Source organism: Lipophrys pholis (genome assembly GCF_963383615.2).
Source record: "Lipophrys pholis genome assembly, chromosome: 2".
NCBI lineage: Eukaryota > Metazoa > Chordata > Actinopteri > Blenniiformes > Blenniidae > Lipophrys > Lipophrys pholis.
The window spans coordinates 39,489,334-39,499,459 of record NC_137636.1 but is presented as its reverse complement, the minus strand read 5'-3'; the positions used below and the strand labels follow the sequence as shown (position 1 = coordinate 39,499,459).

The 10,126-nt window shown below is 58.8% G+C and overlaps 1 protein-coding gene across 3 annotated transcripts in view; it reads left to right on the top strand.

The window, feature by feature from the left end:
- Positions 1–10,126, top strand: part of pacsin3 (protein kinase C and casein kinase substrate in neurons 3) — a 55,763-nt gene that overhangs the window by 5,524 nt on the left and 40,113 nt on the right. The window contains exon 2 of one of the 3 annotated variants that reach the window (XM_080491182.1): positions 8,595–8,659. The exons of the other annotated variants lie outside the window; for them this stretch is intronic. The gene's annotated coding sequence lies outside the window, so the exon portion shown is untranslated. The remainder of the gene's footprint in view (positions 1–8,594; positions 8,660–10,126) is intronic. 3 annotated transcript variants of the gene reach the window in all.

The window sequence follows — 10,126 nt, the reverse complement described above, 5'->3', positions numbered from 1 at the left end:
TGAAGACAGTCTGTCCTCTCTGTCCCTGGCTTGTTTCAGCTTTTAAAAAGTGTGTTGCTCCAAGCAGCCAATCAGAAATCAAACCCTATATAGTGTCATCGGGGGTTTAGCCAATCGGAGGGGCGGAGCCAGTCCAGCTCACACAGACACAGCAGATTCTGAATGTAGCTCCTATGATCCAATATTCAAATGAGGAAAATCAAGGAGGAGCTAGAAACTTAGAATACTGAAGGTTTCTGGACCGACCAGACCAGGAGGAGGAGGAGAACAGGAGGAGGAGGAGGAGGAGGAGGAGGAGAACAGGAGGAGGAGGAGAACAGGAGGAGGAGGAGGAGAAGGAGGAGGAGGAGGAGAACAGGAGGAGGAGGAGGAGAACAGGAGGAGGAGGAGAACAGGAGGACAGGAGGAGGAGGAGAACAGGAGGAGGAGGAGGAGGAGGACAGGAGGAGGAGGAGAACAGGAGGAGGAGGTAAACAGGAGGAACAGGCGGAGGAGGAGAACAGGATGAACAGGAGGAGGAGGAGAACAGGAGGAACAGGAGGAGAACAGGAGGAGGAGGAGAACAGGAGGAGGAGGAGAAGGAGAAGGAGGAGGAGGAGAACAGGAGCAGGAGGAGAACAGGAGGAGAACAGGAGGAGAACAGGAGGAGGAGGAGGAGGAGGAGAACAGGAGGAGGAGGAGAACAGGAGGAGGAGGAGAAGAGGAGGAGGAGGAGAACAGGAGGAGGAGGAGAACAGGAGGAGGAGAACAGGAGGAGGAGGAGGAGGAGGAGGAGAAGAGGAGGAGAACAGGAGGAGGAGGAGAGGAGGAGGAGGAGAACAGTAGGAGGAGAACAGGAGGAGGAGGAGGAGCAGGAGAACAGGAGGAGGAGGAGGAAGAGGAGGAGGAGGAGAACAGGAGGAGGAGGAGGAGGAGGAGAACAGTAGGAGGAGGAGGAGGAGGAGGAGGAGAACAGGAGGAGGAGGAGGAGGAGGAGAACAGTAGGAGGAGGTGAACAGGAGAAACAGGGTGTCATTTATTGGCCGTCAAAGTTCCGAACGCCGAATCCCTCCGCCTCCCTCTTCCTCCCTCCTCCGTCTTCCTCCGTCTTCCTCCCTCCTCCACCCTCCTCTTCCTCCCTCCACCCTCCTCCTCCATCTTTCTCCCTCTTCCTCCCTCCTCCACAATCCTCTTCCTCCCTCTTCCTCCCTCCTCCTCCATCTGCCTCCCTCTTCCTTCCTCCATCTGCCTTCCTCCCTCCTCCACCCTCCTCCTCCATCTGCCTTCCTCCCTCCTCCACCCTCCTCCTCCATCTTCCTCCCTCTTCCTCCCTCCTCCTCCATCTGCCTCCCTCTTCCTTCCACCCTCCTCCTCCATCTTCCTCCCTCTTCCTCCCTCCTCCTCCCTCTTCCTCCCTCTTCCTCCCTCCTCCTCCATCTTCCTCCTCCATCTTCCTCCCTCTTCCTCCCTCCTCCTCCATCTTCCTCCTCCATCTTCCTCCCTCCTCCCTCCTCTCATTCAAATACATGGGAAACCAAGAGGTCTCCTCAGGAACCGTGGTGACAGAACCCCCTGAACAAGAGGTGACAGTGGTTAAACCGTCACTCTGAGCCACAGAACCAACAGATCAGAACCACGAGGAGAACCAGCAGAACAAGACGATGTCACACATGAGGGGAACATTCCATAAAACAGGAGCTTTTTGACGAGAGAGAACGCTGCTGTAATTTCTTTCCGCGGCAGTTTGAAGCCACATTAATCGCTGAGTCAGACGGTCTGACGGCTTAGAACCGATATTTGATGTCACCGCTTCAGGTCTGACTTCAGAAAGTGGATCGCAGTGTTTCTGCTTGCGCTAGGTGGATCAGTGGTTAGTACTCTCTCCTCATAACAAGAGGGTTCCTGGTTTGAATCCTGCTTGTATAGACTTTACCTAGCCTGCAGATGTGAGTGTCTCTGTGGGGCTCCGCCCACTGACCCTGGTTTGGACAAAGGAAACGGTTCCATCAATGAATAGGAATCATTCAAAACGGTTTTATAAATCAATTTGATCAATGAACCAGTGGTGTTTTACCCTGACCACCAAGCAAAGGCTTTGGATAGAGAGAGTTCTGTTCCAGCTGAAATCTCTTTATTATATTTCTACATGGTGCCACTCTGGTGTGGATAGGAGCTGCTGGGACTCGCTGCAGAGCTCTGCTTTGCTCCCATGAAGAACTGGCTTGTTTAATGAGGTTTATGAAATGTTTCTCCTGACTGCAGTCATCCAATCCACCAGATGGCAGCAAAGAAAATCTGTTTGTCTGAGAAAAAGGACTTTTTCTTGTTGGTTTTAATTCCTTGAAGTTCATCATGAGGAGCAGATTCAGCTGCCTTGTTCTGCTTTGCTCATCCCACAAATGCCTCAAACAATGTCACACTGACTGAAGCCGATGCCCGTCAGAGACAATCCAACAACAGTCCATGGAAAATAATCCCACAGTTTACTGTGTGAAAGATAAACGGAGTCCCAGCAGGTGAACTCGTGGCTCACCTGCTGCTTCGTGTCGTTTGAAGCAGGTTCACTCTTTGTGAAGAGGGTGTGGCTCTCGCGTCTCGCCTCTCGCCTCTGTGCTCTCGCGTCTTGCCTCTGGGCTCTCGCCTCTGGGCTCTCGCCTCTCGCCTCTGGGCTCTGGCCTCTCGCCCCAGGGCTCTCGCATCTCGCCTGTGGGCTCTGGCCTCTCGCCTCTGTGCTCTCGCGTCTTGCCTCTGGGCTCTCGCGTCTCGCCTCTGGGCTCTCGCCTCTGGGCTCTCGCCTCTGGGCTCTCGCCTCTGGGCTCTCGCCTCTGGGCTCTCGCCTCTGGGCTCTCGCGTCTCGCCTCTGGGCTCTCGCGTCTCGCCTCTGGGCTCTCGCGTCTCGCCTCTGGGCTCTGGCCTCTGGGCTCTCGCGTCTCGCCTCTGGGCTCTGGCCTCTCGCCTCTGGGCTCTCGCGCCTCGCCTCTGGGCTCTCGCCTCTCGCCTCTGGGCTCTCGCGTCTCGCCTCTGGGCTCTGGCCTCTCGCCTCTGGGCTCTCGCGTCTCGCCTCTGGGCTCTTGCCTCTCGCCTCGCCTCTGGCCTCTCGCCTCTGGGCTCTCGCCTCTCGCCTCTGGGCTCTCGCGTCTCGCCTCTGGGCTCTGGCCTCTCGCCTCTGGGCTCTCGCGTCTCGCCTCTGGGCTCTCGCGTCTCGCCTCTGGGCTCTCGCCCCTGGGCTCTCACCTCTCGCCCCAGGGCTCTCGCCTCTCGCCTCTGGGCTCTGGCCTCTCGCCCCTGGGCTCTCACCTCTCGCCCCAGGGCTCTCGCGTCTCGCCTCTGGGCTCTCGCGTCTCGCCTCTGGGCTCTCGCCTCTGGGCTCTCGCCTCTGGGCTCTCGCCTCTGGGCTCTCGCGTCTCGCCTCTGGGCTCTGGCCTCTCGCCTCTGGGCTCTCGCGTCTCGCCTCTGGGCTCTCGCCTCTGGGCTCTCGCGTCTCGCCTCTGGGCTCTGGCCTCTCGCCTCTGGGCTCTGGCCTCTCGCCTCTGGGCTCTCGCGTCTCGCCTCTGGGCTCTGGCCTCTCGCCTCTGGGCTCTCGCGCCTCGCCTCTGGGCTCTCGCGCCTCGCCTCTGGGCTCTCGCCTCTCGCCTCTGGGCTCTCGCCTCTCGCCTCTGGGCTCTGGCCTCTCGCCTCTGGGCTCTCGCGTCTCGCCTCTGGGCTCTGGCCTCTCGCCTCTGGGCTCTCGCCTCTCGCCTCTGGGCTCTTGCGTCTCGCCTCTGGGCTCTGGCCTCTCGCCTCTGGGCTCTCGCGTCTCGCCTCTGGGCTCTCGCGTCTCGCCTCTGGGCTCTCGCGCCTCGCCTCTGGGCTCTCGCGCCTCGTCTCTCGCCTCTCGCCTCTGGGCTCTCGCCTCTGGGCTCTCGCCTCTCGCCTCTCACCTCTGGGCTCTCGCGTCTCGCCTCTGGGCTCTCGCGTCTCGCCTCTGGCCTCTCGCGTCTCGCCTCTGGGCTCTGGCCTCTCGCCTCTGGGCTCTCGCGTCTCGCCTCTGGGCTCTCGCGTCTTGCCTCTGGGCTCTGGCCTCTCGCCTCTGGGCTCTCGCGCCTCGCCTCTGGCCTCTGGCCTCTCGCCTCTGGGCTCTCGCCTCTCGCCTCTGGGCTCTCGCGTCTCGGCTCTGGCCTCTCGCCTCTGGGCTCTGGCCTCTCGCCTCTGGGCTCTGGCCTCTCGCCTCTGGGCTCTGGCCTCTCGCCTCTGGGCTCTCGCGTCTCGCCTCTGGGCTCTGGCCTCTCGCCTCTGGGCTCTCGCGCCTCGCCTCTGGGCTCTCGCGCCTCGCCTCTGGGCTCTCGCCTCTCGCCTCTGGGCTCTCGCCTCTCGCCTCTGGGCTCTGGCCTCTCGCCTCTGGGCTCTCGCGTCTCGCCTCTGGGCTCTGGCCTCTCGCCTCTGGGCTCTCGCCTCTCGCCTCTGGGCTCTCGCGTCTCGCCTCTGGGCTCTGGCCTCTCGCCTCTGGGCTCTCGCGTCTCGCCTCTGGGCTCTCGCGTCTCGCCTCTGGGCTCTCGCGTCTCGCCTCTGGGCTCTCGCGCCTCGCCTCTGGGCTCTCGCGCCTCGTCTCTGGGCTCTGGCCTCTCGCCTCTGGGCTCTCGCGTCTCGCCTCTGGGCTCTCGCCTCTGGGCTCTCACCTCTCGCGTCTCGCCTCTGGGCTCTCGCCTCTCGCCTCTGGGCTCTCGCGTCTCGCCTCTGGGCTCTGGCCTCTCGCCTCTGGCCTCTCGCCTCTGGGCTCTCGCGCCTCGCCTCTGGGCTCTCGCCTCTCGCCTCTGGGCTCTCGCCTCTGGGCTCTCGCCTCTCGCCTCTCGCCTCTGGGCTCTCGCGTCTCGCCTCTGGGCTCTCGCGTCTCGCCTCTGGCCTCTCGCGTCTCGCCTCTGGGCTCTCGCCTCTGGGCTCTGGCCTCTGGCCTCTCGCCTCTGGGCTCTGGCCTCTCGCCTCTGGGCTCTGGCCTCTCGCCTCTGGGCTCTCGCGTCTCGCCTCTGGGCTCTCGCGTCTTGCCTCTGGGCTCTGGCCTCTCGCCTCTGGGCTCTCGCGCCTCGCCTCTGGCCTCTGGCCTCTCGCCTCTGGGCTCTCGCCTCTCGCCTCTGGGCTCTCGCGTCTCGGCTCTGGGCTCTCGCCTCTGGGCTCTGGCCTCTCGCCTCTGGGCTCTGGCCTCTCGCCTCTGGGCTCTCGCCTCTCGCCTCTGGGCTCTGGCCTCTCGCCTCTGGGCTCTCGCCTCTCGCCTCTGGGCTCTTGCGTCTCGCCTCTGGGCTCTTGCGTCTCGCCTCTGGGCTCTGGCCTCTCGCCTCTGGGCTCTCGCGTCTCGCCTCTGGCCTCTCGCCTCTGGGCTCTCGCCTCTCGCCTCTGGGCTCTCGCCTCTGGGCTCTCGCCTCTCGCCTCTGGGCTCTCGCGTCTCGCCTCTGGGCTCTGGCCTCTCGCCTCTGGGCTCTCGCGTCTCGCCTCTGGGCTCTCGCGCCTCGTCTCTGGCCTCTGGCCTCTGGGCTCTGGCCTCTCGCCTCTGGGCTCTGGCCTCTCGCCTCTGGGCTCTGGCCTCTCGCCTCTGGGCTCTGGCCTCTCGCCTCTGGGCTCTCGCCTCTCGCCTCTGGGCTCTTGCGTCTCGCCTCTGGGCTCTTGCGTCTCGCCTCTGGGCTCTGGCCTCTCGCCTCTGGCCTCTCGCGTCTCGCCTCTGGCCTCTCGCCTCTGGCCTCTCGCCTCTCGCCTCTGGGCTCTCGCCTCTCGCCTCTGGGCTCTCGCGTCTCGCCTCTGGGCTCTGGCCTCTCGCCTCTGGGCTCTCGCGTCTCGCCTCTGGGCTCTCGCGTCTGGGCTCTTGCGTCTCGCCTCTGGGCTCTCGCGCCTCGTCTCTGGCCTCTGGCCTCTGGGCTCTGGCCTCTCGCCTCTGGGCTCTTGCGTCTCGCCTCTGGGCTCTTGCGTCTCGCCTCTGGGCTCTTGCGTCTCGCCTCTGGGCTCTGGCCTCTCGCCTCTGGGCTCTCGCCTCTGGGCTCTCGCCTCTGGGCTCTCGCCTCTGGGCTCTCGCCTCTCGCCTCTGGGCTCTCGCGTCTCGCCTCTGGGCTCTCGCCTCTGGGCTCTCGCCTCTCGCCTCTCACCTCTGGGCTCTCGCGTCTCGCCTCTGGCCTCTCGCGTCTCGCCTCTGGGCTCTGGCCTCTGGGCTCTGGCCTCTCGCCTCTGGGCTCTGGCCTCTCGCCTCTGGGCTCTCGCGTCTCGCCTCTGGGCTCTCGCGTCTTGCCTCTGGGCTCTGGCCTCTCGCCTCTGGGCTCTCGCGCCTCGCCTCTGGCCTCTGGCCTCTCGCTTCTGGGCTCTCGCCTCTCGCCTCTGGGCTCTCGCGTCTCGGCTCTGGCCTCTCGCCTCTGGGCTCTCGCCTCTGGGCTCTGGCCTCTCGCCTCTGGGCTCTGGCCTCTCGCCTCTGGGCTCTCGCCTCTCGCCTCTGGGCTCTTGCGTCTCGCCTCTGGGCTCTTGCGTCTCGCCTCTGGGCTCTGGCCTCTCGCCTCTGGGCTCTCGCGTCTCGCCTCTGGCCTCTCGCCTCTGGGCTCTCGCCTCTCGCCTCTGGGCTCTCGCCTCTGGGCTCTCGCCTCTCGCCTCTGGGCTCTCGCCTCTGGGCTCTCGCCTCTCGCCTCTGGGCTCTCGCGTCTCGCCTCTGGGCTCTGGCCTCTCGCCTCTGGGCTCTCGCGTCTCGCCTCTGGGCTCTCGCGCCTCGTCTCTGGGCTCTGGCCTCTCGCCTCTGGGCTCTGGCCTCTCGCCTCTGGGCTCTGGCCTCTCGCCTCTGGGCTCTGGCCTCTCGCCTCTGGGCTCTCGCCTCTCGCCTCTGGGCTCTTGCGTCTCGCCTCTGGGCTCTGGCCTCTCGCCTCTGGGCTCTGGCCTCTCGCCTCTGGGCTCTCGCCTCTCGCCTCTGGGCTCTCGCCTCTCGCCTCTGGGCTCTCGCCTCTGGGCTCTCGCCTCTGGGCTCTCGCCTCTCGCCTCTGGGCTCTCGCGTCTCGCCTCTGGGCTCTGGCCTCTCGCCTCTGGGCTCTCGCGTCTCGCCTCTGGGCTCTCGCGTCTGGGCTCTCGCGTCTCGCCTCTGGGCTCTCGCGCCTCGTCTCTGGCCTCTGGCCTCTGGGCTCTCGCCTCTCGCCTCTCGCCTCTGGGCTCTGGCCTCTCGCCTCTGGGCTCTTGCGTCTCGCCTCTGGGCTCTTGCGTCTCGCCTCTGGGCTCTGGCCTCTCGCCTCTGGGCTCTCGCCTCTGGGCTCTCGCCTCTGGGCTCTCGCCTCTCGCCTCTGGGCTCTCGCGTCTCGCCTCTGGGCTCTCGCCTCTGGGCTCTCGCCTCTCGCCTCTCGCCTCTGGGCTCTCGCGTCTCGCCTCTGGGCTCTTGCGTCTCGCATCATCACAGCAGAAAACTGACTTTCAGGTTCTCTCCCTTTTTATTCCATGTGTGGAGAAACAATGTGTCCCAAGATAAAGAGGCTCTGCAGTGGATCCAGGGAGAGTTTTTGTTTTAATTTATGTGATTGTCTGGTGTAAAGTGGGAAATGGGACTTTTCCAACTCGTCGCTGTCCCAGTTCCCAGCACATGGACCCAGGAGCTTTCATTCTGACCAACAGTGAATTCAGGACCGTAGAAGCAGAATCAACATGTGAGTTTATCTTGGTTCTTCCATAAAGTCACATCATAAAACCCATTTCTGACTTTACTGCTTCAGCTGCAGCGCTTTAACAGAAGACAACAAGAATACCAGGTAACATTGAGACGTAACATCTTATACTGATCACTTAGGACAGAATATTTACAAAGACGCGCTGCACAAATGCAAAAGAAAAACAATATTCCCGGCTGCATGTCAGCCCAGTTATTCAATATAGTTCCTCTGATGATATTTAGTTTTTTTGTTTTACAATTTCCAGATATAAAATGTCAAAAAATTTAAATAAAGAATAAATTCTGATCAGAAAACGTCCACGATCAAAGATAAAGAAATGTACCAAGTGTTTCGAGTTTGAATCAGTGAAATTGAACTTATTCATCACTTATATTAGATAATTGTTGATTTACTTTCTCACCTTGATCTCATCACTGCAACTTAATATGAGATCTTTTATGTTTCTTAAATCTCTTCTGGGATATCAACAACATCTGAAGTACTCACTGATATATTTAGCATTTATACAAGTTCTTCACGGGATTAAATAGAAAAAGGTTTAATCTAAAAGAATCAAACCCCGCAGCAGGTTAGCGATGGAAACCTGATTAATCCTCGAGCAGATGATCTGGAACACGTGTTCAGTGCTCCTTGATGTGGAAGTGAAAGGGCAGGAATAGTTCTTGATCACAAGTGAGTGTGTGTGCAGAGACACTCTCTTCTCAAACGGCTGCTCATTCCAGAGGTCCTCCATTCTGCAGCTCTTTCATTAGCTCTGCGCTACACCCTCCAGGTGTGGCATTTCGCCGGCGCTCCCAGAATGTGCCACCCTGGCCGGAGCGCCAGAGCTTCTGATCTCACCTCCTCCACCTCCTCCTCCACCTCCTGCTGCTGCTGCGCCTCTAACAAACCTCCTCTCTTCTTTCCTGCTTTTGGCCTCTGCTGGGAGGATCTTCTTCTGTCTGCCTGCTTCCTGCCGCCGCTCAGGCCCGTGCAGACGAAGGCCGTCCTCTGATTGGACTCAGTCCACCTCTGTTTTCGTCTCTGATCAGGTAAGAGCTGCTGGACTCTGCAGGTGTGTTGACTCGCTGCTTGTTGTTCCAGCTGTGGTTTGTGGAGGTTTGTTCTCTGCTTCCCTCCTGCGTTCCAACACATGATGGGAGTTTGGGAGGTGTTACCAGGCTTTCTGCAGGCATCCCTGGTGACACCACAAGAACCTTCAGATTCTGGAAAATGGAACTTTCTTCTGAAAAAGAGCTTCCAGAAATCAATGTGAACAGAGAAAATAGAACTTTTCTCACACGGGCAATACTGCGGTGTGTGAGGAGATGGTCAGATCCGATGGTCAGATCCGATGGTCAGATCCGATGGTCAGATCCGATGGTCAGATCCGATGGTCCTCTTTATGAACCGCTGTCTTTGGAATTGAACTGCAGCTCTCCAAGGAAGTGAATATTTACAACGTCAGCATTACTCTTGGTGCCTCCCCAGGCTGCTGAGTGGACCAATACTACAGGACGAGCTCTTCCTCTTCCTCTGTTACCTCCATCTCCATCTGAGCTGTAATGATGTAAAAACTTCAACTTTATTTAAGCAACAAGATCAGTACGAATGTAGTTCAGCTCTAGATTCATTTAGTTCTACATCACTGGATGTGTTTACTCATGTACATGTATTTAGACGAGGGATGTTCTTGGGGACTAATTTCTACGTGGAATAAAAAACTAGTCGACTCGTCCAAAAAAGAAAAACACTCAAAAAAACAGTGACATTTGTTGATGAACATAATATTGAAAGACAGAAATCAATCGATAGCCCTTAATATTTCATACCTGGTGAAGGGAAGCACCGATCCACGTTTTTTCACTTCCAATCCGATCCCGATACCTGAATGTGGATTTCTGCCGATACCGATATTATCCTGATAGCAGAGCTGTTTGCTTTTATATTATTATTATTATTATTGATTTTATATGAGGCTGTAATAAACTCCTCTCTACAGTAAAGTATGAAATGTACTAATGTATACATGTACTCTCTCTAAAGACAACTTGAGGTTAGTATCAGGTCAGAAAAGAAGCAGTACAAAGTATTTTAGTTCCATGTGGACAATGTGGGGGTCTGCGTGACGTCATCATCTCATAATAAACTAGTTCTATCTTTAGAACCTCAGAATGACTTTATTAATCCCTGGGGAAACTCTTGAGCAAGGCAGCAGCAACACAATGTTTCCAGCTCTAACGCAGCTCCAACCATTGGGACTATTTTCAGGGAGTTTAGCGTGGAGTAGGACGCAGCTTCACGGAGGTGTGAATCTCCTGCTGACAGCCTGGAGGAGCTGCTGCTCATTGTTCTGATGTCAGAGCTGTTCTCCTCCCAGAGCTGGAGTACGTCCGAAAAGTCCCTCCTACCTCCTTATCTTTACCTTAAACCCTGGATGACATCACAGAGTTAAGGAAAGGTGTTAGGAGACTTCCTAAAGGAGTTAAGGAAAGGTGATCACGTTAGTGACGTCTACC